Below are 26,738 nucleotides of genomic sequence, written 5' to 3'. Positions count from 1 at the left end.
TAATTCAATATGGTACCCATCAGTGGGCGTCTGGTCCTGCCCATTTCTCCTGGCTCTGACATTTCATCATGCTGAGTGAGATTCCATTTCTAAACTGGGTGTCATTCATGCAACATGGCCCCAAGTATAGGACAACTACATAGTCTGTTGTTGCTCAAAGAAGGTGCAATGCATTACAATGCTAGAGAGAAAAGTGTTCACAGGAAACTAAAGAGACAGTGTGTTGACACCAACATGGGACCTCCCTAAGCAAATTGCTGAGATTTGATTATGTGTGATTTCTGCCTTATGTGCCCACTTTGGATGTGACCCTGATGTCAGATGTGATTCTTGGAAACTACACTATTTTCTGTTGTGCAGGTGTCATTGCTGCATCTTCCTTCTGGTTGAGGACTTGTTACCTGGACTTTTGAATTATCTTCTTTGTACATGGGGGGGGTGGCAGTATTTTTCTGATTGTGATCTGTGAACTTGACACAGGACCATCTTGGATCCTGGCTGAGTGGAATTTCCAGGCCCACATCTGATCTATCAGGGGTGGCCCTAGAATCAGCATTTTAAATGGGCATCTTGGTATTTCTATGGGATTCTCTTGATGTCTATCCACCGTTAACATCCCATCCTGCTTTCTGCTTGTTAAGACTCAGGCTACTTCTGGGACTGCTCTATGGAGTGGGTTCTTAGGAAATCTAAATGCATTTGCCTTTCAAAGACTGATGAGAAAGGGACACCTGTCCAGGTAAGGCAACAAGTCATTGTTTTCCACCTGCAGCAATGAAGAACTTAGTTTATCAGGTGTGCTGTCTAACTAGTAGAGGTGTGTTCACTCTCTTCCTTAAAATGAAGCCAGGTTGATGTGACTAAATTTTGATTTGATTTGCTGCATTTTATGTGGTGGCTTATACTTCAATGTCTCTATATTATCTCCCTGTGTCTTTTAGAGAGTGTGAATTAAAACGGCTGCCTTGTACATTGTAAGTGTTCAAAAATAGTTTGTAGAGTGTTACAATAAAGGCTTCGTAGCCACAAGAAGGGTCTCAGAAGGTGATGTGGCTAGATTATAAAACAGAAATATTAACGTTGACTTGTTTATTCTATTTATTTATTTATTTATTTTTGAGTCAGTTTTGCTCTGTCATCCAGGATAGAGTGCAGTGGCCCAATCTTGGCTCACTGCAACCTCTGCCTCCCAGGTTCAAGTGATTCTCCTGCCTCAGCCTCCAGAGTAGTTGGGATTACAGGTGCGTGCCATCACACCTGGCTAATTTTTGTATTTTTAGTAGAGACGGGGTTTCACCATGTTGGCCAGGCTAGTGTTGAACTCCTGACCTCAGGTGATCCACCAGCCTCAGCCTCCCAAAGTACTGGGAATACAGGCGTGAGCCACTGCATCTGCCCTTGCCTTATTTATTTGTAAATTATCCTGTGCTCCGCATACATACTTTTAAAAAGTACCTCAAAATTTCAGTGTGGTTATTCAGTGGCCATCAAAGTTTGTTATTCTACCAGAATGGTCTTATCTTTTGCAAGCAAGATCTAAGAAAGCACATACAGAGGCCTGAAAAGTTGATTTCCCTCCTTGGAGAAGTTCCTGATTTATCTTCATAAATCCACAAGAGCTGACATCTCTTCATGTCCAACTACAAAATGGGTAGAAAATGATGAAATGCAGAAGAGGTTTCTAAGTCTTGGTCTGCTACTGTGATAGAACAGGAGAGAGGCGGCATTTTATTTTTATCATTATTAGCCAGCCTGTCAGTCACTTAAAATTTTTCCATGAAGATACAAAGCTAAGTTTTGAATACTGTGTGTCACTCCTTCCAGCTGATATTATAAAAGGCGGTGGTGAGGATTTCAGCTAAAAAAAGATTCCTGGTTTCAAAAGCCCAGCTTGAAGTAAGACAGTGCCATAGACACGACCACACCAGAGGGCAGGTGGTTCACAAAGGGCCTTGCATTCTTCTTTGGTCTTGTTTATTTTACATGAGGGCAAAGAGTCTCAGAAGCGTAAGATAGAATACTACCCTAGACAGGCAAACAGACCTGATGTGCAAAGTCTCATGTTGGCTATGTAGGTAGTTTCTATGTCAGTTCCAATTATGAATACATTGCTCAGCAACTAGAGTTTTCTCATTCATTCTTACTGAACTGTTAGGGCATGTGGCAGCCCAGAGCTCTGTCAAAATGAATTGTCCCCCTTGAAAAGTTGGCAATGCAAGGAAGTGACAATCTAAAGCATGTTAAAGCTCTCTTGATAACAGGACCCAGAGGAAGCGGCGAAGCAGCAATCGGAACTGCGTCTGGGCACTGGCTATTGTTCCTGCCTGGGTTCAAATCTCCCCTCTGCTGCTTATGATCTGTGTGCATTTACAAGTTTGTTAGCCCCCCTTACATCTTTGTTCCTCATAAGGTTGTCGTGCAGATTATATGAAATGATGTTATAGGTGTAACCCAATGCCTGACACACGTATGTATTCTACAGCAGTCATTATCAAAGTGGTAAGCAGGAACCAGTGCCATTTCACAACTATCAGGCACTCTTCTGGGTACTCATCATGAAAGACTGCAGTGTTCCGTTTATAGGCGTTGGCTGGTGGTTTACTGAAGAGTTTGTTTTTGTCCAAGAAGTTCACTCACTACATTTTCCTCAACCAGTCCTCTCATTTGCAGCGATTTTCTTTTTTCTTTGAGAGTCCCTTGTCCTCTGGCATAAACATCTCTGTTGCATGGTCAGACCAATGTGGCTTCTCTTCCATCTGGCCACCTGTTATATAATTAAGCCTGATTGCAGATGCGGTTCTCATTTATCTGTCAGCAGCAGCCTGGGAGACTAGCAACTGAAATGAATAAAGGTAGGTCACCACATCTACAAGGGTAGAAGGGCTGAAGCAAAGGGTTGACCAGCCAGGACAACAAAGGTTATTGCTCATGGCAGCGTCAGCCTAGGAACTCATGTTTGAGATCAGAAGCATGAGAGGGTAAGACCTCTATGGGAGTCTGCACGGGTCCAGGTGAAACTCTAGGTGTCTCTTGATTCTCAGAGCATGTAAACAATTTTTCCATGAGGATATAATTTGACAGTCAGTGGTAGAAAGGGCTTCAGGGTTTGGTAAGTCTCTTTGGTGGGCTACATGGATAGATGTGAAAAGATAAACCAAATCAAAATGTGTATTCCATTGAATCATGACAAATTTGCACTAGTAATGCGAATGATACAATATGATAGATTATGCTTAAGTGCTTTACCTGTGGAAGTTACTTATCGAACTCCAAATCTTCAGGGGCATTCGCACAGCCAGTAATTGTGCGGGAGATCCAACTCGCATCCAGCTTAACTTAACTGCCTCTTTTGTTTTTTTTTTGTTTGTTTGTTTTTTTTTTTTTGAGATGGACTCTTGCTCTGTTGCCCAGGCTGGAGTGCAGTGGCGAGATCTCAGCTCACTGCAAGCTCCGCCTCCCAGGTTCACGCCATTCTCTTGCTTCAGCCTCCTGAGTAGCTGGGACTACAGGCGCTTGCCACCATGCCAGGCTAATTTTTTGTATTTTTAGTAGAGATGGGGTTTCACCGTGTTAGCCAGGATGGTCTCGATCTCCTGACCTGATGATCCACATGCCTCGGCCTCCCAAAGTGCTGGGATTACAGGCATAAGCCACCGCGCCCAGCCTTAACTGCCTCTTAATGCTTTCAAGCATTATGCTATTTATTTCAGTGTCTTATGTTTCAGAACTGAAGAAATGTTGAATTAAATTCCCCACTATGTGCCGTCAGTGTTGCAAAAAATGCAGTATTGACAAAGAAATGAGCAAGGCAGGTGGATTCCTGGCAAAGTTTTGTTTTTGTTTCTGTCTGATAGAAATGAGAACACTTCCTAAAGCAAAAGAGCATTTTTTTGTAGAAATAGCCATTTATTAAAAACCATAAATCTGTTATGGCTCGTTGGTGAGAATACCTTACAGTTTAATTGTACCAAGTTTAAAGTGGACAAATATCAGGATAGGCACACCTCATCATTCCACATATAGCTTCAATGCTTTATTGTGAATTATAAGTACGTAAGTAAAATACATTTTATTTATGCATATGTTGTATTTATCACCGTTCGGATGCATCGGATGTTGCTTAGGCTCATTGTTCTAGGTCTTTCAGGATCTAGATTTTCTATCCTGATTCTTCCTTTTTCTTAAAAAAAAAAAAAAAAGCCTCAGTTGAGGAACTCACTCAGTGCAGTACTATAATGGGAAGAGGTTCATGATGCTAACATTCCAGTTATAAAATGGCTTCTTTTAGTCTTTGTACAAGACAGCAATTATGGACAGTGTTCCTCTAAATGTTAGTAATAAAGTGTAGCAGGTTTCATATCAGTATACTAATTCTACCAAAAGCCATTTTCAGTCCCAGTGACATTTGAATTCTGCCCATGCAAATTAGTGGAACTTGCCATCACCCTTGGACTATAATGCCCCATACCAAGCATCACCAGCCCAGTGCTTCTCAATCTTGGCTGCAAATGATCGAGCTATAAAAATACTGCTCCCTGGGACCTGCCCTCAGTGCCTCTGATTTAACTAGTATGGGGAGAGGTTTGATCATCAGGATTTCTAAACTTTTAGATTTTCAGTTGGGTGTGCAGTGGGATGGGTCTGGGGGAGATCATGTCTCCAGATGGGAATGTCTCTTTGGTTAAAATAAAGTAGAAAGACCAAATAAGTGATATTTGGGGAGAGCAATGTATATTCTAAAACCCATCAGTTGGAATTGTCATTTTATTGTTCTCCTGACTGTGAGTGTCCAAAGTCCTCATTATTCAAAGTGTGGTCCGAAGACCAGCCTCACTTGGGAACTGGTTAGAAATGTGGACTCATGTTCCAGACACACCTACTGGATCAGAATGTGCACTTTACCATGACTTCCAGGTGATTTTGTGTACTTTGAGTTACAGAAGCACTGTTCTAGTCACAGTGATGAGGAGGGTGATAAGAATGGCAGAATTCACTTTATTGAGCCTCTGCTATGTGTCAAGCACTATGCTAAGACATTTTTGTCACATACTTCTCCTTAAGTTGTTGCAGGAGTTAAATAAAGTGATAGGTTTAAAACATTAAGTGTAGTATCCAATATCAGGTGTTCCAAAAAGGGCTTATCATCATCATGGTCATCATCACTATCTTTTTTTTTTTTTTTTTTTTTTTGAGACGGAGTCTCGCTCTGTCGCCCAGGCTGGAGTGCAGTGGTGCAGTCTCAGCTCACTGCTAGCTCCGCCTCCTGGGTTCACGCCATTCTCCTGCCTCAGCCTCTCCGAGTAGCTGGGACTACAGTAGCCAGCCACCACACCCGGCTAATTTTTTCTGTATTTTTAGTAGAGACGGGGTTTCACCGTGGTCTCGATCTCCTGACCTCGTGATCCACCCGCCTCGGCCTCCCAAAGTGCTGGGATTACAAGCATGAGCCACGGCGCCCAGCCATCATCACTATCTTAAATCCATAGTCACCCTAGGACAGGAAGCATGAATCTAGTTGTAAGTGCACATGATCACCTTTCCATGGGTGATATGGGTTGGCCGTGTTCCCACCCAAATCTCATCTTGAATTGTAGCTCCCATAATTCCCACGTGTTGTGGGAGGGACTTGGTGGGAGATAGCCGAATCATGGGGGCTGTTTTCCCCATACTGTCCTCATGGTAGCGAATAAGTTTCATGAGATCTGATGGTTTTGTAAGGGGTTTCCCTTTGTGCTTGGTTCACTTTCTCTCTTGTCTGCCACCATGTCAGATGCACCTTTCATCTTCCACCATGATTGTGAGGCCTCCCCAGCTATATATAACTGTAAGTCCATTAAATCTATTTTTCTTTATAAATTACCCAGTCTCAAGTGTGTCTTTATCGCATCATGAAAGTAGCCTAATACAGCGGGCCATGTGAGACGATGAGACTGGGACCTTCCATTCAAAGATAACTAAGCTGTGGTGGCAATGGATTATTTGTTCTCCTGAAATCTTTAGGTGGCACAGGACAGAAATCCAAGCAGAACTGACGTTAGCCAAAAGTAGAATATATTGTACTTTAAAAAATGTGAATGTCAGACATTTGGGGGTGGGGGGAGTGGGGAGGGATAGCATTAGGAGATATACCTAATGTAAATGACGAGTTAATGGGTGCAGCACACCAACATGGCACATGTATACATATGTAACAAACCTGCACATTGTGCACATGTACCCTAGAACTTAAAGTATAATAAAATGTATATATATAAAAAATGTGAATGTCATGTTTCTGAGATGGGTGTCAGGAATAGCTGAATCAAGGTGACCAAATGGTGATGGTCTAAGGAATGGGCCTTGCTGAATCTGTAGACTCTGCTTTTCTTGGCGTCCACTTTATTTCATGGCATATTCTCTCCAAATAGTGGCAAGATGCTCACCCTCAACTCAGGACTGAGATCCTATCACTTTGTCATGACCAGCAGAAAAAGAGCACCTCCTTTACAATCATGAAAGCTAACATCCCAGGGATAATGCTCAGGTACCCTGTGCACATCCCTGACCCAGTTACTCAAGTCAGAAGCATGGAATATTCTGATCAGGCAGGGTTGGCTTCAAGGATGAATCAGGCCTCTCATGAACTACAAGCTACAGAGTTCTCTAAAACTGGAGAAGAGGTTCTTCTTCAAAGAAGTGCAGTGTGTAATGCCCGTCTGAAGAGGGAAGGAATTCCCAGCAGGTGTAAGGGACTAATGTCCACTGCAGGCCCTCAGTTAAAAGAGTTGGGTAGAAAGAGGTGGGGTGTGTGTAGGTGCAGCCTGCATTGACTCTCCACCTGCTGCTGTGTACATTCTGAGGGCAAAACCCTGAATTTTCCTTGGGTCTGCCATAACAGATTATCTCAACGGTGCCCCCATAGGGAGAGAGGGACCAACATCTGGCGGTTCTTTTCTGGAACAGTGTTAAGTGCTTTCAGAGTTAACCCGTTTTATATTCAAACAACTCTATAAGATGAGTCTTCCAGACTTAATCTCCAAAACCAGAAAAAAGCAGTGTAGAGGAGTTTAGTGATAGGTGTAAAGTCTCATTTAATCAGGAGGCCTGCTAGGATTCCCAGCTCACTTCAAATTCATACTCCTGTATATTCCTCTTTGTAAATAAATCAGTGAGCAAATTATCTCATTAAAATAAAATGTAAGTCAGAGATTGCCAACTTCAGACTCACAGGCAAATAGACTTTATAACTTGCAGAGACAGTAGGGGTATTTGCACCTGTGTGTCTATATGTATGGATGTATTTACAAAATAACATTTTATGTAAGAATATGAATTTCTGGCTTCTCTTCATCTCTCCAAGATAACAAATGGCTGAAGTTGAGTTGTGGTTGTCTCCTCTGGCAGTGCACACTTTCTTCATTTCCCCCAGCATTCTTACCTGGCCAGTTTCTGTCGTTTATAGAACCTGTTTGGTCCTGGAGATATTTGAGTTTGAAAATCTTGGAGTAACAGTACCCTATTATGTCACTCATGTACATGGTAGCCTATGCAATGTGTCATTCCATTCTTCTTTAACTGTTGCAAAACATGCCATGTGCTCTATCTGTGTATCTCTCTGTTCTCACTGTCACATACCACACACACCCCACCCCACCCCGCACACACATAGCAAGGAAGGAATTTGCGTTTGGCTTGCTCTTTTCTTTCCCTGCCCCCTCTCACTTAGCTCAGTGCATAATCCTCCTCTCATAACCTTCATCTCCACAATGTAGGAATTTCGCATGCTCTCTACCCAACCGTATTAATAAAGCACTTAAAAATATGCAATTTTATTCAGGATTATTTATCTAACTATCTCTACTGAAGTGCTACTTCTGCAGCTCTTCAGATGCAGTAGTTTCCCTGGGGGCAGCTTTCGGACTCCGAAAGCACTGACTGAAATGCAAAGCTAGGATGCCAGCTGCACGGCCAAGCATTCCAAACCCAATCATTGTAGCCGCTGGAGATGGGGGGTGGGGGATTTGGGTGGACGGGCCCTTCCAGCGGGCATTTGGGACATTTGGCCCATCCCCCTGCCTGCAGGCTGGCCTGCAGGCACCACCTGACATAGGCACCCTAGAATGTTTCCCTTCCTATGGCAGACACAGGAAACTCCTACCTCATCACGGCAGCTGCATGTGTGGGTAAGCCCACGGTGATGATGACTTCTGTACTGGCTGTTTTTACTCCTTGCTTTAATGATATTAGCTCACGTGGTTATCGTTTCCCTTCTAGCAGGATTTTTCCACAGCCAGACAATTCTTTGTTGTGAGGGGGCCGCCCTGTGCACTGTAGGATGTTTAGCAGCGTCTCTGGCGTCAACCCAGAAGATGCCAGTAGCAGCCACCCTCCAGGTTGTGACGACCCGAATTTCACCCGATACTGCCTAATGTCCCCTGTGGGCGAATTTTCCTGGCTAAGAATCACTGTCTTACAGGAAGGTGGCAAAGATGAGAGTACCAGACTGTAAGTTCCACGAGACCGGGCATTGTGTCTGGTTTGGTCATGGTTGTGTGCCAACACACAGTAGATTTCCAGTACACATTTGTTGAATGAATGAATGAATGAATGAATGAAGTCACTGCTCATCAGAGCTGAGGACTATATTCATCCTCAGGGTAATATAATGATTACTATCCACGTATTAGGAGGAAAATCAAGGGCTCCTTTTTGTCTTCTCCTAGTACTCCTCACTGTCACTATCAAGTGAGTTCTACTAAGATTTGCTTAATGAAAACCTAAATCATTATGGCTGTCTTAATCAGAGTACCTACTATGTGGCTATTCTAAATAGGTGTTCTCATTCAACTTGATTTGCTCAAAGATTCATAAAGGTGGGTAATAGCAATGAAATTCTACAGATTGGGAAACTGAAAACCAGAGAAGTGAAGGAATTTGTCCATGGCCACACAGCCATAAGGGAGTAGAGACCTGATTCAGATCTTGGGGTAGAAGGATTCTCAGAATCTTCTTTTCTCTCTGCACCTGATTGGCTGTGGCTCTCGCTTTATTCAGTCAAAGCTCAATTCAGGACGACATGAAAGAACATTAATTCCAAGGTGAAATGTGCAAGAGGTTAAGTGAATTTGACCAAGTTTCCCATTATAATTTATTCTGGGGAAAATGGATTAAAAAGAGAACCCCTTGGTTATAACTTCATGTTCACTTGAAAATGAAAAGTGAGTGTTTTACAGATCCACAGCTTCACACTATATATTGCATTGTGAGAGAGAAGAAGATGGATGCATTGGGGTAGAGAGTATAATAATATTACAAGGCTTTCTATGGAAGGTCAAGTGAGCGGAAGACGAGCTGGAAGGATGGGGAATGGCAGGCTAAGAAAGAACAATGCGTAACAGATGTATCTAAACTGTTTTAAAAAATGGTTAAGAGACTCAAGGAGAAATATAAAGAAGGGAGTACTCTGAAAGGTCAGAACAAGTAGTCAAGTAAGAAGCAAAGTAATTTAAACATAAAAAAGGAAAATCCACAGATACTTCTTTCATGCTTCAGGAAGCATCGGCCTTAAACATTGCAGTGTCCCAATAATTCATTGCAATCTTCTGCAAGACACTGAAGTATTTTATGAAGGCATACTTTTTCCCCCTAAGCTGAGGAGACCCTGAGATGGCCCAAATTTCCTTTAAAAATGAAATGAAACTGCTCAGCTTTCCTTACATTAACCTTAAAGATAATGAAGTTTTGGTCCTTGCCCTATAAAGGATAGACAGAAAAGGCCTAGTCACATCTTCCTGTCATCTATGTAGATGATTTCCTTATTCAGAAGTCAATATATGATAATATGAGTGTTACAGGAAGGAAGACAAGGAAGGAAGGAAGGGGAAGAGGAAGGGAAGGGGAGAGAGGAAGAGGAGAGAGAGGAAGCAGGAAGGGAGAGAGAGGAAGGAAGGAAGGAGAAGGAAGAAAGAGGAAGGGAGGGAGGGAAGGGAAGGAAGGAAGAGAGAGGAAGGAAGGGAAAAGGAAGGAAGGGAGAGAGAGGAAGCAAGAGGGGAAGGAAGGAAGGGAGGGAGGAAGAAGAAGGAAGGGAGAGAGAGGAAGCAAGGGAAGGAGGGGAAAGAAGGAAGGGAGAAAGAGGAAGGAAGGGTGAGAGAGGAGGAGGGAGGGGAAGGAAGAAAGGAAAAAGGAAAGGAAAGGAGGAAGGAAGGAGGGAGGGAGGAAGAGGAAGGGAGGGAGGGGAAGGAAGTGGAGGAAAGAAGGAAGGGAGAGATGGTAAGGAGGGAAGGAAGGCCTCTTCATCCTTTTTTTCTGCATTCGTTTACTCATTTCACTTTTTTTTTTAGTTGGACATCTATATCTGTCAGTCACTGTGGAAGACGTTTGGGAAATAATGGCTAGTAAAAACCCAAACAAAATAAACAAACAAAAAGTACCTGCCATCGTTGTCTAGCGGACAAGGCAAAACATCAATAATTCAATAATTACTCTGTGTGTTGGGGCAGCTTCTGTTTTCTTGCAGTCATGCCTCAGTTTTTGCTTAACATATCAGCTTCCACAGTTAACTTATTCGTCTTCCCGCCTCTAAATCCCACAGATTTTGAGATGTAGATCAGCTTTGTCCTCTCAAGGGTTTCACATTCAGGAATGGGCTGACCCATCAGGCATGATGAAGCACTGCTTGACAGATTCAGCCTCCCCAATCAATGAAGGAAAGGAAAGGAATGGAAAGCAGGGTTGGTTTCATTTCCCAAACCACGTGATGGCATTGGGCACTCCCACCAGCTTCTGATGCATTCATTCTGGAACTTGTTTCTGAAAATCGGTTGAGACACTAAATATAGAAGGGGAGAGCCACTTGGAGTTGAAAGTGACCTTTAAGGCCACTTCTGTCAACTTAACACCAAATGCATGAATTTACACAGCTGAATTTCTGCTCTTCGGACATAAACTTTCTCTATTATTTTTTGGTCAGTTTGTTTTTACCCAACAGAGCTGATACTGTAGAGGGCAGCTCATTTTATTCCTGGACAACTATAGTTCCTCATTTTCTAGGAATCAACCTCTTCCCAAGGTTACTGGTGTTAATTTTACCTTCTGATGTTAGGTAACCAGTCACTGGTCTCCGAAGCTGGGTCTGAGTCCCAGAATTCACATGGATGAGCCATGGTACCTGAACAAGCACCTCTAGCCCCCTGAGCATCAGGAATCCTTCCATTAAATGGAGAGTACCCTCCAGAATCTACCTCTCCAGAATTCAGGGCAAGATAAGTATGGTTGTTTGGATCAGGTAGATTTTGTCTCCATGGTAGACAAGAGACCATTATAGCTTAAAACTCCCATTCTGACAACAGAACAACCGAAAGAGCTAGAATACACTTGTTTATGTGTTTGTTTTCTGGTAGCTGGGCAAACAAATAAGGGAGGGCTTGACTGGTTTGTCTTGGACCATGTGTTTATCCTTAAGCCAATCAGAATGAATCAGGAATGGACTACTGTGGTTCACGTGACTAAACTGGAGTATTAGAGAATCAGCAGGGTTCATGATGAGTGAGTATAGCTGTGTTCACTGCAACACAGCTTCTAAGAGCAAACAGTTTAATCAGCTCATTCATCATCCTAACCAAACTTTTAAAAGGCAGTTCCTCAGGAAGTTAAGCATAGAATAACCATATGAGCCATCAATCCCATTTCCAGTTAGATGCCTAAAGGAAAGAATTGTAAACAGATTCACTTGAATCCACATACACAAATGCTTATAACAGCACCATTCACGATAGCCAAAAAGCAAAGACAACCCAAATGCCTATCAATAAATAAATGCATAAACAAAATGTGGCCTATCCATACAATGAAGTATCATTGAGCCATAAAAAGGAAGGAGCTACTGTTACACGCTAGAATGTGGATGGACCTCAAAAACACTGTGCTAAGTAAAAGAACCCAGAATCGAAAGACCACAGATTATGTGATTTCCTTCATCTGAAATATTTGGAGTAGGTAAACCCACACCAACAGAAAGCAGATTGGTGGTTGCTAGGGGCTAGGAGGAAGGGGTTGGGGAATAACCGTTAAATAGGTACAGGTTTTCTTTGGGAATGATGACATATTTTCGAATTAGATAGGGGTGGTAACCACTATCATAACATTTGTGAATGAACAAAATGCCACTGAATTGTTTACTTTTTTTTTTTTTTTTTTTTTTTTGAGATGGAGTCTCGGTCTGTCACCCAGGCTGGAGTGCAGTGGCACAATCTCGGCTTACTGCAACTTCCACCTCCTGGGTTCAAGCGATTCTCCTGCTTCAGCCTCCTGAGTAACTGAGACTACAGGTGCATACTACCAGGTCCAGCTAATTTTTGTATTTTTAGTCGAGACGGTTTCACCGTGTTGACCAGGCTGGTCATGAACTCCTGAAACCTGTTTACTTTAAATGGTTAACAACCACCACAACAAAAACCATGGAGACCAAGGGAGACACCTGAAGTGGGATATATAACTTGCTTGAGTTTTGTGTTCATTTTATAAAATGGGCATAAGATGCCTATGTCTTTAGGTCATAACAAGCTTGCAACAAGTGAATATTTATACGGGACCAGGTTCCTGGCAACTATTAGGTGCTCAATAAATAGCATGCATGCAAATACCTCCCCCCACACATAAGCCCACTGGTACCCACATAAGTCTTATTTAGTAGTGTTCTTTTAAATGATGAGATAACAGGCCGGGCATAGCGGCTCATGCCTGTAATCTCAGCACTTTGGGAGGCCGAAGCAGATGGATCACCTGAGGTTGGGAGTTCGAGAACAGCCTGACCAACATAGAGAAACCCTGTCTCTACTAAAAATGCAAAATTAGCTGGGTGTGGTGGTGCATGCCTGTAGTCCCAGCTACTGAGAAGGCTGAGGCAGGAGAATTGCTTGAACCAGGGAGGGGGAGGTTGCGGTGAGCTGAGACCATGCCATTGGTCATTACACTCCAGCCTGGACAGCAAGAGTGAAACTTCATCTCTTAATAATAATAAAAAAAAAAAGAATGAGGTAACAGAAGCAAAGAACTTATCACATGATGTTAGCAAACCCTGTCAAATTTGTATTCCCATATTTTTCAAAACTTGTTCTTCTTTCCCTCTCCACACCAGTGATGGTTGCCACCCTGCTTTCCTGGACTACTAAAATAGGCTGCATTTCCCTTTTCAGTCCCTTTTGCTTGCTCTTGATGTTCCCAACAGCGGCCAAAGAGCCCATCTCAGAATGCACATACGATGCTTTCCCTTCCCAGTTAAAAACCCCACTGTACTTAGAATTAATCCCAACCACCTTCATATAAAGCCCTGAAAGTCTGGCTCCTGCCAACCTTGCTAAACTCATCCTTTTTTTTTTTTTTTTTTCCTCATTCTGATCCCATTGACTTTGACTGTTTCTAAGCTGGCTCTATCCCAAGTGAAAAGTCACCTCTTCAAAGACCTTTTCTATTTAAAAGAATGATCCCAGCCCTTCTACATTCTTTTCCATGACACGCTATTTACGCGCTTCAAAGTCCTGATCACCATTTGTAATTTTAAACATTGAGATGCTTTTCCTTGCTCTTTGTCTTACTCATGAAGGCACCTCTGCTGTTTAACACAATACTTGGTAGACAGCAGGCCTTCGATCAGCACTTGTTAAATGAGATCGATGTGTGGAAATTATTATTATAGTCCTGAAAATTTTACAAAGTCTGTTTTGCTCTAAAGTATAAGTTGGTGGAATAGTCTGGGGAATACATGTATAGTTTGCATTCTGGACATCCAATTGTTTCCCTGGATGCTGCCCTTTCAACAAGAAATGCGAGCTTAGCAAAAGATGGGGGCCCAGTGAACTTCTAACCTGTCTTTTATTTATGATATATGTGTCAGAGAAACACACCAACATTTGGGAATTTATTAAATGGCAGTTTTCTCTTCAAATTCTTGCTCTAGTTTATTTTGCCTAATGCAGTCTTATTAAGGGCAAAGCTAATTGACCACAAGCTTTATTTCTGCTGAGCTTAGCCAAAAAGTCAATCACCACTCAACGGGAGCTACTCTGACTGTTTGGCCAATTGACAAATTTCCATCTTGACTGGCTTGGCTGGTTCTGAGAGAATAGAAGTGAATGAGCTTAATTCTATTTTGATACTTTTCATTTTCAGCAAAACTGAGACAACATCAAGGAGTTACATTATCATGAGAAGAGAGGGGTAGCATGGAAATTATGTCACAAGAATGCTTCATCAGTTTTCATTGCATTCAGCTCTATTCACAAAGGCCTGTTTTGCTGGCAGACGCTCTTGTCAGATATGTGGCTCACAGCAGGTAGTCAAGCTGTGGCATGCAGCAGAGGGACAGTGAGCGCTCACATGCTGAAGGCAGAGGTTACTCAGGCCAGGTAATGGATAACCCCACTGGAAGGGCAAATGAGCTCATTTCTCAGTGGTTTATCTTCCAGTGGGTTGGTGCTGCGTATAATATAGTGAGTTAAGATGAGGAATCTGTTTGGTTTTGGTTCCACCCCTTTGCCAGCAAAACCACAAAGTGGGAAAAGCTAACCTTTGGGAGGTAAAAGCTAACAGTGCAAGATGCCACCAATAAAATAAGCTCCCTTGTCAGCAAAGAAGGGGGAACCAGGCTCAAACTTTGTCTTCTACCAGGAATATAAGCATCATGTCCTGGATAGTATGAAGCATTTAACAATGAAGTCTTCTATTGCAAATGACATGTGTATACATATCTGTGTGTGTGTGTGTGTATGTGTCTGTGTGTATATGTGTGTATGTGCTTGTGTATATGTGTGTGTGCATATGTATATATGTATACATATTTTATATATATGTTATATATATGTTTTAGATATATTATATATATATAACATGTTATATATAATATATGTTGTATATATAATATATGTTATATATGTAATATATATGTTATATATGTAATATATATATGTTATATATATAAGTTGCTCTTTTACCAAATCCTTGTAAACACCGTGTGCTGAGTGGAGAAGTCAGAAATGAGTAATAGACTACATTCAAACTCATTTTCAATTTCAAAAAAAAATGCAAGGCACCCCATTTTTGGTATGTGGATGTTTTTTAGTATTTAATGGATAAAAATTTGATATGTTCCATAAGAATTATTCACAAACATCTCCCAATGCCATTTTCAGAGACTTATTGTAGACTTGCTTTTATGCCTGTAGCTTGGATCTGAGAAATTTATTTCTACCTCTGCAGTCCGAAAAAGGGAATGTCTAATGAGTTTTTGCAAGGCAAGTCAAAGTAGTATGGTGGAATTCTTCTTAGGAAGACAAACTTCAGTGGAAGGAAGAATGTAAAGCAGAAAAAGTTCTTTAAAAGATATATAAATCTACACATCGGTAGTAGTCACACTAATAATAAACATTCATTTCGCATCATATATTTTCAAAGTGCTTTAAAATGTTGGCATTCCTTAGAAAGAAGAGAAGAGCTCTGGGATGAGGATTTTTATTTTACATTTCAGGGATGGGTTACGCAGAAAGCCACTTGTTCAATATTGACTAAGTGTGGGAACCAGTGTGACCATTCCCTAGTGGTATTTTTGGCTCTTGGCTTAGAACAGGGTATGTATCCAGGAGGCAAGAGAGTGAGTATCTGACCTGTTGCACTGAAAAGAACAGATAGAGATGTAGTCACAAACCAGTTTAGATGAGGGAACTTTGTTTGTAAGATGTAAACATCGTAAACAAGGAGATGCTGGTAGTTTTTGACATTTTTGAGCCCCCGTAGCTTCATCACTTATGTACATTGAATGGATGTATGTTGTGATGGAAAGGCAGGGGCTGCCTTTGCCCTTTGAATTGATGGACAGCCATATCTTGGGATGAATTAGCCTTTTGTGGGATGAATATGATGCTTCTGTCTCCTATGACATCAAGAATATCCTCTTTGAGGGTTGGAGAGAAGTTGTCTCTTTTTTCCTGCCTTGCGATTTATATATTCAGGGTTGACCAAAAATTGTTAAAAATGTTTAAACCTAAGTAATATCCTGTGCTAGCCTGCACTAAAAAATAGTGCCTTATTCTGACTATTCCAGTTTTTAGAGTTGAAGGCTATTAATCAATGAAGCAGGGTGGATCCATATCAATATTGATCACTGTCTTCTTGCCCTCCTGTGAATGTTCTGTCTTAATGACAGCCAATTTCAATATTCATTAGAAAGGGTGCATTTTCTGGCTTGCACCATCGCTGATTAGTAACTAGAGAGATTTAACTAGACCATGGTCATTTTGTATAAATACTCCCTCAGATCAAAAAGATCCTGGTTATAGTCTATCTGGACTTAGCTTACCTCTTCAACATTTCAGAAATTAGAGTGTTTTCTTGTTTCTATCATATCTTGCTCACCTAAACAATATTACTGTTAAGCGTTAATCTGCTCGTATTTAATATATAAAAATCAAAGCAAACATTCAAGTGGTATATTTTAGATCTCTAAAGGAAAGCCCAAGTGCTTTGTATGAGGTGCGAACCAGGGTTAATAGGATGTATTTAACACCTATTGTTTCAACTCAATTTAGGGAGAGAAGGAGATCGTGTATGCAAAAAGCAGAACAATTCTCCCCTTCCCATTTTGTCTAGAGGGGCGTAGCCTCTTTTAAGGTAGTTCTCACATGCACAACACCCGGCTTCCGGTTCTCCTCTCAGCTGTCACGCAATCTGGCAGAATCTCTTTCTGCTCCATGGTTCCCAGATGCATCCATCCCATTGCCATTAGAATTCTACTTTTGGCCTTCTTCACATCTGTTTTGGTAATTACTCTCATATGAACTGATATCTCCAAATTGAAAATGGCCACCTTGTAAAGTAGCACATTGTAGTCAACTTTCCAAATCGTGATGTCTATGTGGCTTTTAGTAGTTGTTTGCAGAAATAATTTAGTAACTTTACTTTTTCTTTCTTTTTTTTTTTTTAATTTCTCAGCCACTGCAAGCATGTACCAGCCTTCAGTGGCCTGAATTATTCAGCAGTCATTGAAAATGCAGTCAGTGATAAGGCAGACAGTACTCGTGCCTGGGTTTGTCAACATGTCTTGTTCTCAGCAAAGACTAGGTTCACTGGAATCACGCAGGATTTAGTTCACCTTCTCTAGAATGGCTGTTGTTGGGAGGATTTCTAGCAACATTACTATGAATGATCTGCCTGCCTCCGTGATGTGGTTTATAAACTCCGTGGAACGAGGATAAGCTGGCTTTGGAAGAGGCAAGCCATTCTTTCACTAGAAGGGAGAGGTTATTGCATCACCCATCACCAAGAGAGGAATTCAGGAGAGGTAGAGAGCAGTGTGGGGTTTGGGTGGCAGCCAGCTACTTTCCAAAACTCCCCAGGGGCTGCGACACAGCCGCCAACCCAAATGTCAGTGGGATAGGCCAGCGTGCCAGATGCCATTACAGAAAATAACTTCCCTTGCCTGGCATCTGGGTTCTTGCCTTGTAATCCAGAAGACCACATGCTGGTTCAGCTGGTCCCATTGGGGACCATGATCTCTTCCGTCCTATGTGTTTGCTGAGCATTTGAATGAGTCATCAGAGTGCAGAATGGATTTTGGCCATGCCCTTAATTGAGTGTTCTGTACATACAATAATAATTAATAATAACAATTTGAACTGATCCTTCTGTAGTTTTGTCTCTGGACCAGGCACTGCTCTAAAGGCTGTACAGATTGTAACTCATTTACATATTTAACATATATCTACATATCTCATTAGCCTGAAGCACAGTAGAATGAGCAAAGTGAGAAGCAAAGTGCTTAGACTCTAGATTTGGACTAACGGGCTTCATATGTCAACTCTGCCTCTTTCCATATAGGTGAATTTGGAAAGTAAACTCTGCTTTCTCAAGCCAAGTGTCCATGCACAGACAAGTGAATAAACAAAATGTGGTGTATACTGGAATATTATTCAGCCTTAGAAGTGAAGGAGATTCTGGCCGGCCGTGCGGTGGCTCTGGCCTGTTATCCCAACACTTTGGGAGGGTGAGGCGAGCAGATCACTTGAGGTCCGGAGTTTGAGACCAGCATGGCCAACATGGCGAAAACTCAACTACTCAAAATAGAAAAATTAGCTGGACATGGTGGCACACACCTGTGACGCCAGCTACTCAGGAGGCTGAAGCATGAGAATTGCTTGAACCCTGGAGGTGGAGGTTACAGCGAGCCCACGTCGTGTCCCTGCACGCCAGCCTAGGTAAGAAAGCAAGACCCTGTCTCAAGAAAAGAAAAGAGATTCTGACACATGCTGCAACATAGATGAACCCTGAGGACGTTCTACTGAGTGAAATGAGCTAGTCACAAAAGAACAAATATTGCATGATTCCACTTACATGAGGTGCCCAGAGTTGTCAAATTCACAAAGACAAAAAGTAGCATGGTGGTTACCAAGGACTGGGAGAAAAGAGGAATGGGGAGTTAGTGTTTAATGGGCACAGAGTTTCAGTTTTGCAAGATGAAAAGAGTTCTGGAGATGAATGTTGGGAATGGCTGTGCAACACTGTGAATGTACTTAACACTACTCAACTGCAGACTTAAAATGGTTAAAAAAAAAAAAAAAAAGTAAAAGAAGAAGTAAATTCTGCTTTCTGCACATCTACCAGCTGCCCTTTTCTAAGTTCCCAAAACAGATTCTGCTTTTTGCCCCCACAGAGCCTTTGCATGGTTGTTTTCCCCTTCCTGGAATATTTACTTCGTACTTTTTCCTAGGTTACTCTCCTCATCCTTCCAACCTTGGGCTACACAATGCACCTTTAGGAAAGCCTACGTCTGTGTTCTTCCCATCTTGTGTACCTTCCAAATTCTGAATCTCCAATAAAATGAATATGCCTTTCTTTCTCTCTTTTTTTGTAGCTTTTATTTTATCTTCAGGGGTATAAGTGCAGGCTTGTTACATAGGTAAACTTGTGTGTCATGGGGGTTTGTTGTACAGATTATTTCATCACCCAGGTGTTAAACCTAGTACCCATTAGTTGTTTCTCCTGATCGTCTCCCTCCCCTGACCTCTACCTGCCAAGAGACCCCAGTGTGTGTTGTTCCCCTCTATGTGTCCATGTGTTTTTATCATTTAGCTCCCACTTATAAGTGAGAACATGCAGTGTTTGGTTTTATGTTCTTGTGTTAGTTTGCTAAGAATGAGAGCCTCCAACTTCATCCATGTTTCTGCAAAGAACATGATCTTGTTCTTTTTTATGGCTGCATAGTATTCCATCATGTACATGTACCACATTTTCTTTATCCAGTCTATCATTGATGGGCATTTAGGTTGATTCCATGTCCTTGCTATTTTGAATGATGCTGCATTGAACATAAACATGCATGTCTTTTTATTATCATTTTCTCCTTTGCCTTTCCTAAACCATGCAGCTTGATAAATGATGAGGCTACTTCTACCATTGATGTAGGGACTGCGGATGCCAGGATGCCCAGGAAAAGGTGGAATCAGCCAGTAATCCCAGCACTTTAGCAGGCCAAGGAGGATAGATCATTTGAGGTCAGGAGTTTGAGACCAGCCTGGTCAACATGGTGAATCCCATCTCTACTAAAAATACAAAAATTAGCCAGGCATGGTGGTGCATGCCTGTGATCCCAGTTACTTGGGAGGCTAAGACACCAGAATTGCTTGAACCTGGGAGGTGGAGGTTTCAGTGAGCTGAGATCATGCCACTGCACTCCAGCCTGGGCAACAGAGCAAGACTGTCTAAAAAATAAATAAATAAATAAATAAAAATTGGAATCAGCTGGGGTGAGACCTCAATAAGTGTAATTGTCCTGTCAAGCCCATTTGCGTGTGTGAAAGGGTAAAAGAAAAAACATAAAACAGTGAGCTTCTCTGAGGCTTTATTGCTGCCTAATAAGACCGTGAGAACTCATTTGTCTTATATTAGATGATTATTTTACTCTTCTGGGCCTTGGATCTAGGCAGTTAGCTGGTTAGAATTTGCTGATGTATTCATGTTTCTTTGAATCAGCAGTAACTCACTTAGGGATGAAAATGGGGCATGTGGCTTATAAGAAGAAAGTAAATATCATTTATATTCATTTTTCTACTTGAAACTAGTACTTGAAAACTGAGCCCATAGAGTTCATTGTGCTAAAAGAGAACATTTCTCATTGTTGATTAGTATTTCAGTTGTCATGAAATTCCAAAACTTCCTACTTGTTCAAACTATAAGATGATGGTGACGATTATCTGAGACTGAGACTCGCTCTGTCGCGCAGGCTGGAGTGCAGTGGTGCCATCCCTGCTCGCTACAACATTTGCCTCCTGGGTTCAAGCGATTCTCCTGCTTCAGCCTCTTGAGTAGCTGGGATTACAGGCACCCGCCACCGTGCCTGGCTAATTTTTGTATTTTCAATAGAGAAAGGGTTTCACCATGTTGTCCAAGCTGGTCTTGAACTCCTGACCTCAGGTGATCCTCCCGCCTTGGCCTCCCAAACTGCTGGGATTACAGGCATGAGCCACTGCATCCTGCCAAATCTATAAGATTTAACAATGATAATAATAATAATAATAAATGTTTATGGAACAGTGTTCATCAGGTAACGTTCTAAGTACTTTACATATATTAATGATCTTCGCTATGTTATGCTTGTGTATCATCCTGTATGATCATCTGAAGCCCTTACAGTTTAAGGGAAAATCCGCATTTGATACATACAGTGTGTGTTAAAGAAACATGTTAAAGATGAAGGAGGAGTGTGTTATTTTATTGTATTGATTTCTGTTTATAAACACTGGGATTTTGGTGATTTTTTTTTTTTTTTTGAGAAAGGGTCTCACTTTGTCACCCAGGCTGGAGTGCAGTGGTGTGATCACAGCTCACCGCAGCCTTGACCTCCTGGGCTCAAGCGATCCTCTCATCTCAGTCTCCTGAGTAGCTAGTACTAGAGGCATTCACCACCACACCTGGCTAATTTTTGTAGTTTTTTTGTTTGTTTTTTTGTGGAGATGGGGTTTTGCCATGTTGCCCAGGCTGGTCTCAAACTCCTGGACTCAAGCAATCTACCTGCCTCAGCCTCCCAAAGTTCTAGGATTACAGGCGTGAGCTGCTGCTCCTGGCAAAATATTGTTTTTTGTAACTCTTCTTGAAGTACTAATGTTGCTTTAAATGTTAAACAGCAGCACAAAAAGTTTCTAACTTTGTTGTGACATTCTAGTTTTCCCCCACACCTTCCCAAACAATTGCCTTAATATACAACAATATCTGTTCTGGCTGTCATGAAAATTAAGCCGCTGAATTTGAGTTGGAAAAGAAGGTTTATTCAGTGCAGTTTTTAGTATTTATATCAGATTGCCATTTCTGGCTTGGGACCCGAGACAGAAGTATCCCCTGCATTTGGAAAATGAAAAATCCACTGGAGGATTGATTATTCAAAACCCTGAAATGTATTGCCCCACCTTTACCATAAATCACACGGAGTTTTTATTCTCATTAGCTGAATTCTGGCACCTCAGTCTCGGCACTACTACTTATTCTAATTCTTTCAGCTTGAGTAATGGACGTGGCCCAAGCAGGAGGCAAGTCACCTCCTGGCCCCTTGGACTATCTTGGAAAGAGCATGCGATTCCCTGTAGGATCAGGGGATTTGCAGTTCACTGGGCAAATTATGCATTCCAACATCTAAGTGTGGTTGTTTAATTAAACCCTTTGGTTCATTCAAGATGACTAAAATGTTTCTGGGCAGGACGTCTTGAAAGTTATTAAAATTTCACAGCAAACACTTTTATGGCGGGAACTTTTATGAATTTTGTTTGGGTTGGGGCATTGCAAGAGGGTTACTTAAAATGTTTTATCTGGAATTTATAATAAAGAAAAAAACAGATTTCTTCTTTATCTCGGTCATATTTTCAGTAAGAGTGCATTACAAAAAATCCACACCTGGATGACAAATTTGATACAAATGGACAAATATATATATGCATATACACAAACACACACACATGCACATTTTCTCATCCCCTCTTCTTTTTCTTTTTCAATCTTTCTATAAATGTAGATACTCACATATACATATATGTTTATGCATATATTAAATATATAAATATGTGTATAAGTATATATGCATATAAATATACTTATATGTGATTTGTGTATATGTAAATACATGAGTGCATATATACCTAAATATGTATATCTGCATATGTGTGTATATATATTTAAGGGTTTTCAACCTTGGCCCTGTTGACACTTTGGGTTGGTAATTCCTTTTTTATGCAGTGTCCCTGACCACTAGATGCTATTAGCATAGGCACCTCAGAGACAGCAATAATTGAAAAGTCACCAGGAATTTCCAAATTTTCCCTCTCTTGAGAACACCTGCTTACTGCTTGACACACATGTGCACAGAGAAACTCATGTATGTGTAGGTCCTGCATTTACTGTAACAGACATGGAAACTACTGTCTGCTAAGTAGTTTATCCCCAAAGGACTGATGAGAGCGTTCACTGAAAATTCAGAGACAGGGTTACATGTAAATGTCTGAATAAAACACATGGAAAAATAAATAATAGGCATGACATATCATCACTGGAAAGGAAGGTACCTTCTGATGCAGACAGGTTGTGCCACATAACAGCTATGTGATCTTGGGCAAGAAACTAGATCTCTCTGAGCTTTAGTTCTTTTATGTTTGAAATGGGCAACATCATGATTATTTTTCACCACTTGTTGAATTCATAGATACAGTGTACCTCCCCCTGCATTCTCATTACACATTGACTAAAGAAATAGAATGGTCTGGGCCACATGGCAACTTGGACTTGGGGAGGTCTTTTGGCCATTGGCTGAGAATAAACTGAACAAACTTTCCAAGGTGACAGCTGCAGGATAGGATGCTCAGCATTCAGTCAATTCAGTCGAACATCCGTGCTTCCTGATTTGCATCCATGTGACTTGAAGCAGCCAGTTGGACCAGGTTTCTGATTGAGTGTTTGGCCACGTGCATGATGGGTAGGGTTGGACTAACTAGTTGTCTGCAAGAACTGGCTAAACGGCTCAGCCAAATGGTCTGTTTGTTGATTCAGACCCGGTTGACTTTGCCAGGTTTGGACTGTGCTGGTGAGAGAGATGTGGAGTCTGCAGACAGTTTGCAACGGGTGCCTCTCCACATTTTCATCCTGCATATGGCGCTGTGTCGGCCTTACCTGTCTACCTTGTTTATCTTCTTCCTTAATTTGTTCTCCTCCTCCTCCACCTTTTGTTTTTGTTACTTGGATTTTCAGGATGTCAAGCCCTGGCATTTTTAATATAAATTGGTAGTATAGTAATATATTCCCTTTATTCTTTGTCATTAGCTGAACGTTTTAGGAATATCAATATAGAATACATTTGAATGTTTTCATTAAAATTGTAACACACCCAGTATTAATTCAGGAAGTGAATGTTCAGCAAACACATATTGATCTCTTGCTATGTGCCAACAACTATTCCAAGCACTTGGCATGAATGTACCACATTTATTCTCCAAACCAGCCTATGGGCATGGTCAGGGTGTGCCACGTGACAGCTGTGTGACCTTAGGCAAGCAGCTAGACCTCTCTGACCTTTAGTTCTTTTATGTATGAAATGAAGAGACATCATGGTCACTTTGTAAAATTTATTCCGAAACAGATGTGGAAGAAAGGCATATTATCTTTGGTTGACATTATCTTTGTTTGTAGGTGAAGAAACTGAGGCTTAAAAATTTCATTTATGTTGTGGCTAAGCAGAAGGCCACCCCGGGAAGTTGACCGCATACTCTTTATTAGTAGTAGTATTAATACATTTTGAGAGAGGCTGTCACTCTCTCACCCAGGCTGGAATGCAGTGGCATGATAATAGCTCACTATAGCCTCAAATTCTGGGGCTCAAGTGATCCTCCCACCTCAGCCTCCCAAGTAGCTAGGTTACGGGCATGCATCATCACATCCAGCTAATTTGATTATTCTTTTTGGTGGAGACAGGGTTTCACTGTGCTTCCCAGACTGGTCTTGAACTTTTAGGCTCAAGTGACCCTCTTTGCCTAGCCTCCCAAAGTGCTGGTATTAGAGGTATCAGCCACTGCACCCCACCCCTTATTCTTTGTTCTTACTGATTATGTTATAATCTGGGATTTCACATAATCAAAACTCTTAATTTCTAATGGATTTAAGAGATTTATTAAACCTCTGAAGTCACATACAAAACTCTATAACTAACATACGTTTCTTTTCTTTTTTCCTGGAGAGAATGTTCATAGCTTTTAAATCAATATCTCAAAATGATCTTTGTTTTCACAGCAAGACTAAAAATAAACATTATGTAATAAAATTTTAATTTTCTGTTTCTTAGGTCAGTCTACAGCTAAATCTTAAATAGCAGTATTGTCATCAAAGGGTAACTCCAGAGAAAAAAATTAAAGTAAATAAACATTTATAATAATATATTTTTCATCCCTTCTTCAGAATCTGTTCTAGGAAAATGCCAAAGTCTTAAAAAAAAAAAAAAAAAACAAAGAAACAAACAAAAAAACACACACACCCTTGGGCTTTTCATTAACTACGCTTCAGTCCTTGAGATTATCTTGATCTTGAAAGTTGCTGGCCTTTGAGCAACTTCTTCAAACCCTCAAGATGCATCCCCATGGACCATGCTGGTTCTTTTTCCTGTGCCAGCCATTTCAGCACACATCTTTGTCATTTCTTGTCATATTGAGATCAAGTTTGGCCATCCTCTTTGCAAAATCATATTTAATTTTCTTAAGTAGGATTGTATTTTTGGCATGCTTCCATTAGAGTCAGAGCCAGTGGTCGCTTTCAGTTGCAGTGCTCCTGGAGAATGGGAACTTTAATTAGGACACAATGGGGTTGGCCTAGGGCTCAAGTTAGATTCAGTATTCAACCAATGTTACTGCTTAAGCCTGTAAACGTATGGTATGCAACTTGTGGGTACTTTCCAGTTTTCACTGACTTTCTTCTAATATTGTGTAGTGTGTAAAGATCGGAGGTATTAAATCCAGGAGCTGGGAGGTCATCACACCTGAAGGAGGCAGGCTGGGTCATCAGACATATGGCTATCTTGGTTTTGTTTCCATGTTCCCACTTCTGCTCATGATGGGGCTAAAAAAGAGATAGTCCTCTACTGTAAGAAAAACTCCATATCCCAAGTGAAGCTAATTGACAATTGGTGTTTCATGTCAGAGGCACAGTAGGGAGCAGTGGGGATTGTGGCAAAGTGAGGAGCTCATGCCTGCCTCCACAGTACAACTGCTCCTCAGCTGCATGCCATTTTCATGAAATAGGAATATACCAGACTTTCTGATTGTTTACCCAAGAGATTCTGAAAAGTCGTATTTCTAGGTTCTGTGTCTCCATTTAATTGTTTTTACTTAGTCTAGATTATTTTTATTGATAACATGGAACAATGGCCTTATATGTCTCTCTAGATACTAACCAAAATAATAAATATCTTGTATTTTATTTGAAAAATATTTCATATAGGTGTAGAATTCTAGATTTTGAGTAATTTTCTTTGAGAGCTTGGAAGATGTTATTTCATTATCTTCTATTTCCTGTACTCTTCAAATTTTTTAAATTTTATTTTAGGTTCCAAGGTACATGTACAGGATGTGCAGATTCATTGCATAGGTAAACATGTGCCATGGCTGTTTGCTGTACCTATCAACCCATCACCTAGTATTAGTTGAATGTTTGAAACTCTAGGTTAAACAAAACATACCTGGGGGTGTTATCTGGTCTTCATTTCACCATTGCTGACCAACAGAGGCTATTATGATTTGCAAAACATATTTTTATAATCAACAAGGCAAAAATAGATAAAACTTTAAATCTGATTTTTATAACTTTTCTGAGAGGTTAAACTTTTGGAGAGCTAGAGAAAGACCTATGCTGATAAACAAGCCTACTTAGCCTTATGTTTTTATTTGTTTGTTTGTTGAAAGATGTTTACTTGCTCACTTAAGGATACTCAGCATTGGAGAAAAGTTGCTCATTTGAAAAAAGAAAATAACTTCAGGTTGCCCTTTTTGTCCATCAGTCTTGCATAGTGCTTTAGACAGTACTTCATACACTCATGCAACTCTTCACAAATTACCAATTACTTTCCCCTTTGCGTTTATCTAATTTAATCCCTACAGTCTTGCAAATAGATATTCAATTCTCCCAGCCCATAGCAGCTTGAAACAGTTCAACAAACACAATTAGCCCGTCCCTGAAAAAAAAGTATAGATTGCAGTATAAATAGAAATTTCTTTTTCCACTTCAAGTGTGGCATAAATTATCACCCACCTTAGATGAATGATTAATTCCACTACTGCTAAGTATGTTTTTACTTTTATCTAACCAAATGTTTTGAGAGATTTTTTTATAACTTAGTTTGATACCTAAGCTGGTAAATGTTTTGTTCAAGTTTGCTGAAGCCAAGACTAATTTAGAATTAGGGAAGTTAGGACTGCTTTCAAATTTGAGAGAAAATTTTGAAGGAACACTTAGCCTCTCCACAGCCACCACCCTAATCCAGTGCAATCCAATTGCCTCTCACCTGGGCAGCTCCAGCAGCACCCTCCCTGGATTCCCTGTCTCCATCCTTGCTCCCTGGCATCTCCCCACAGCAAAGTAGCCATGGAGATTATTCTGAAATGATAACCAGAATGTTTTCCTCTTGAATGTGTGATTTTTCTAGTGGCCTCCCATTGAAAGCAGAATTAAATCAAACTCGTTGTTTTGCTTTCAGG

General features: G+C 41.0%; 1 protein-coding gene across 1 annotated transcript in view; it reads left to right on the top strand.

Annotated features, from left to right (window-relative positions):
- The window catches only part of RBFOX1 (RNA binding fox-1 homolog 1), a 2,506,415-nt gene that overhangs the window by 2,014,284 nt on the left and 465,393 nt on the right, over positions 1 to 26,738 (top strand). The gene's annotated exons all lie outside the window — the stretch shown is intronic.

Source organism: Hylobates moloch, unplaced genomic scaffold (assembly GCF_009828535.3).
Source record: "Hylobates moloch isolate HMO894 unplaced genomic scaffold, HMol_V3 SCAFFOLD_23, whole genome shotgun sequence".
Lineage (NCBI taxonomy): Eukaryota > Metazoa > Chordata > Mammalia > Primates > Hylobatidae > Hylobates > Hylobates moloch.
The sequence above is the reverse complement of the archived record's forward strand: the minus strand, read 5'-3'. Positions and strand labels throughout refer to the sequence as shown.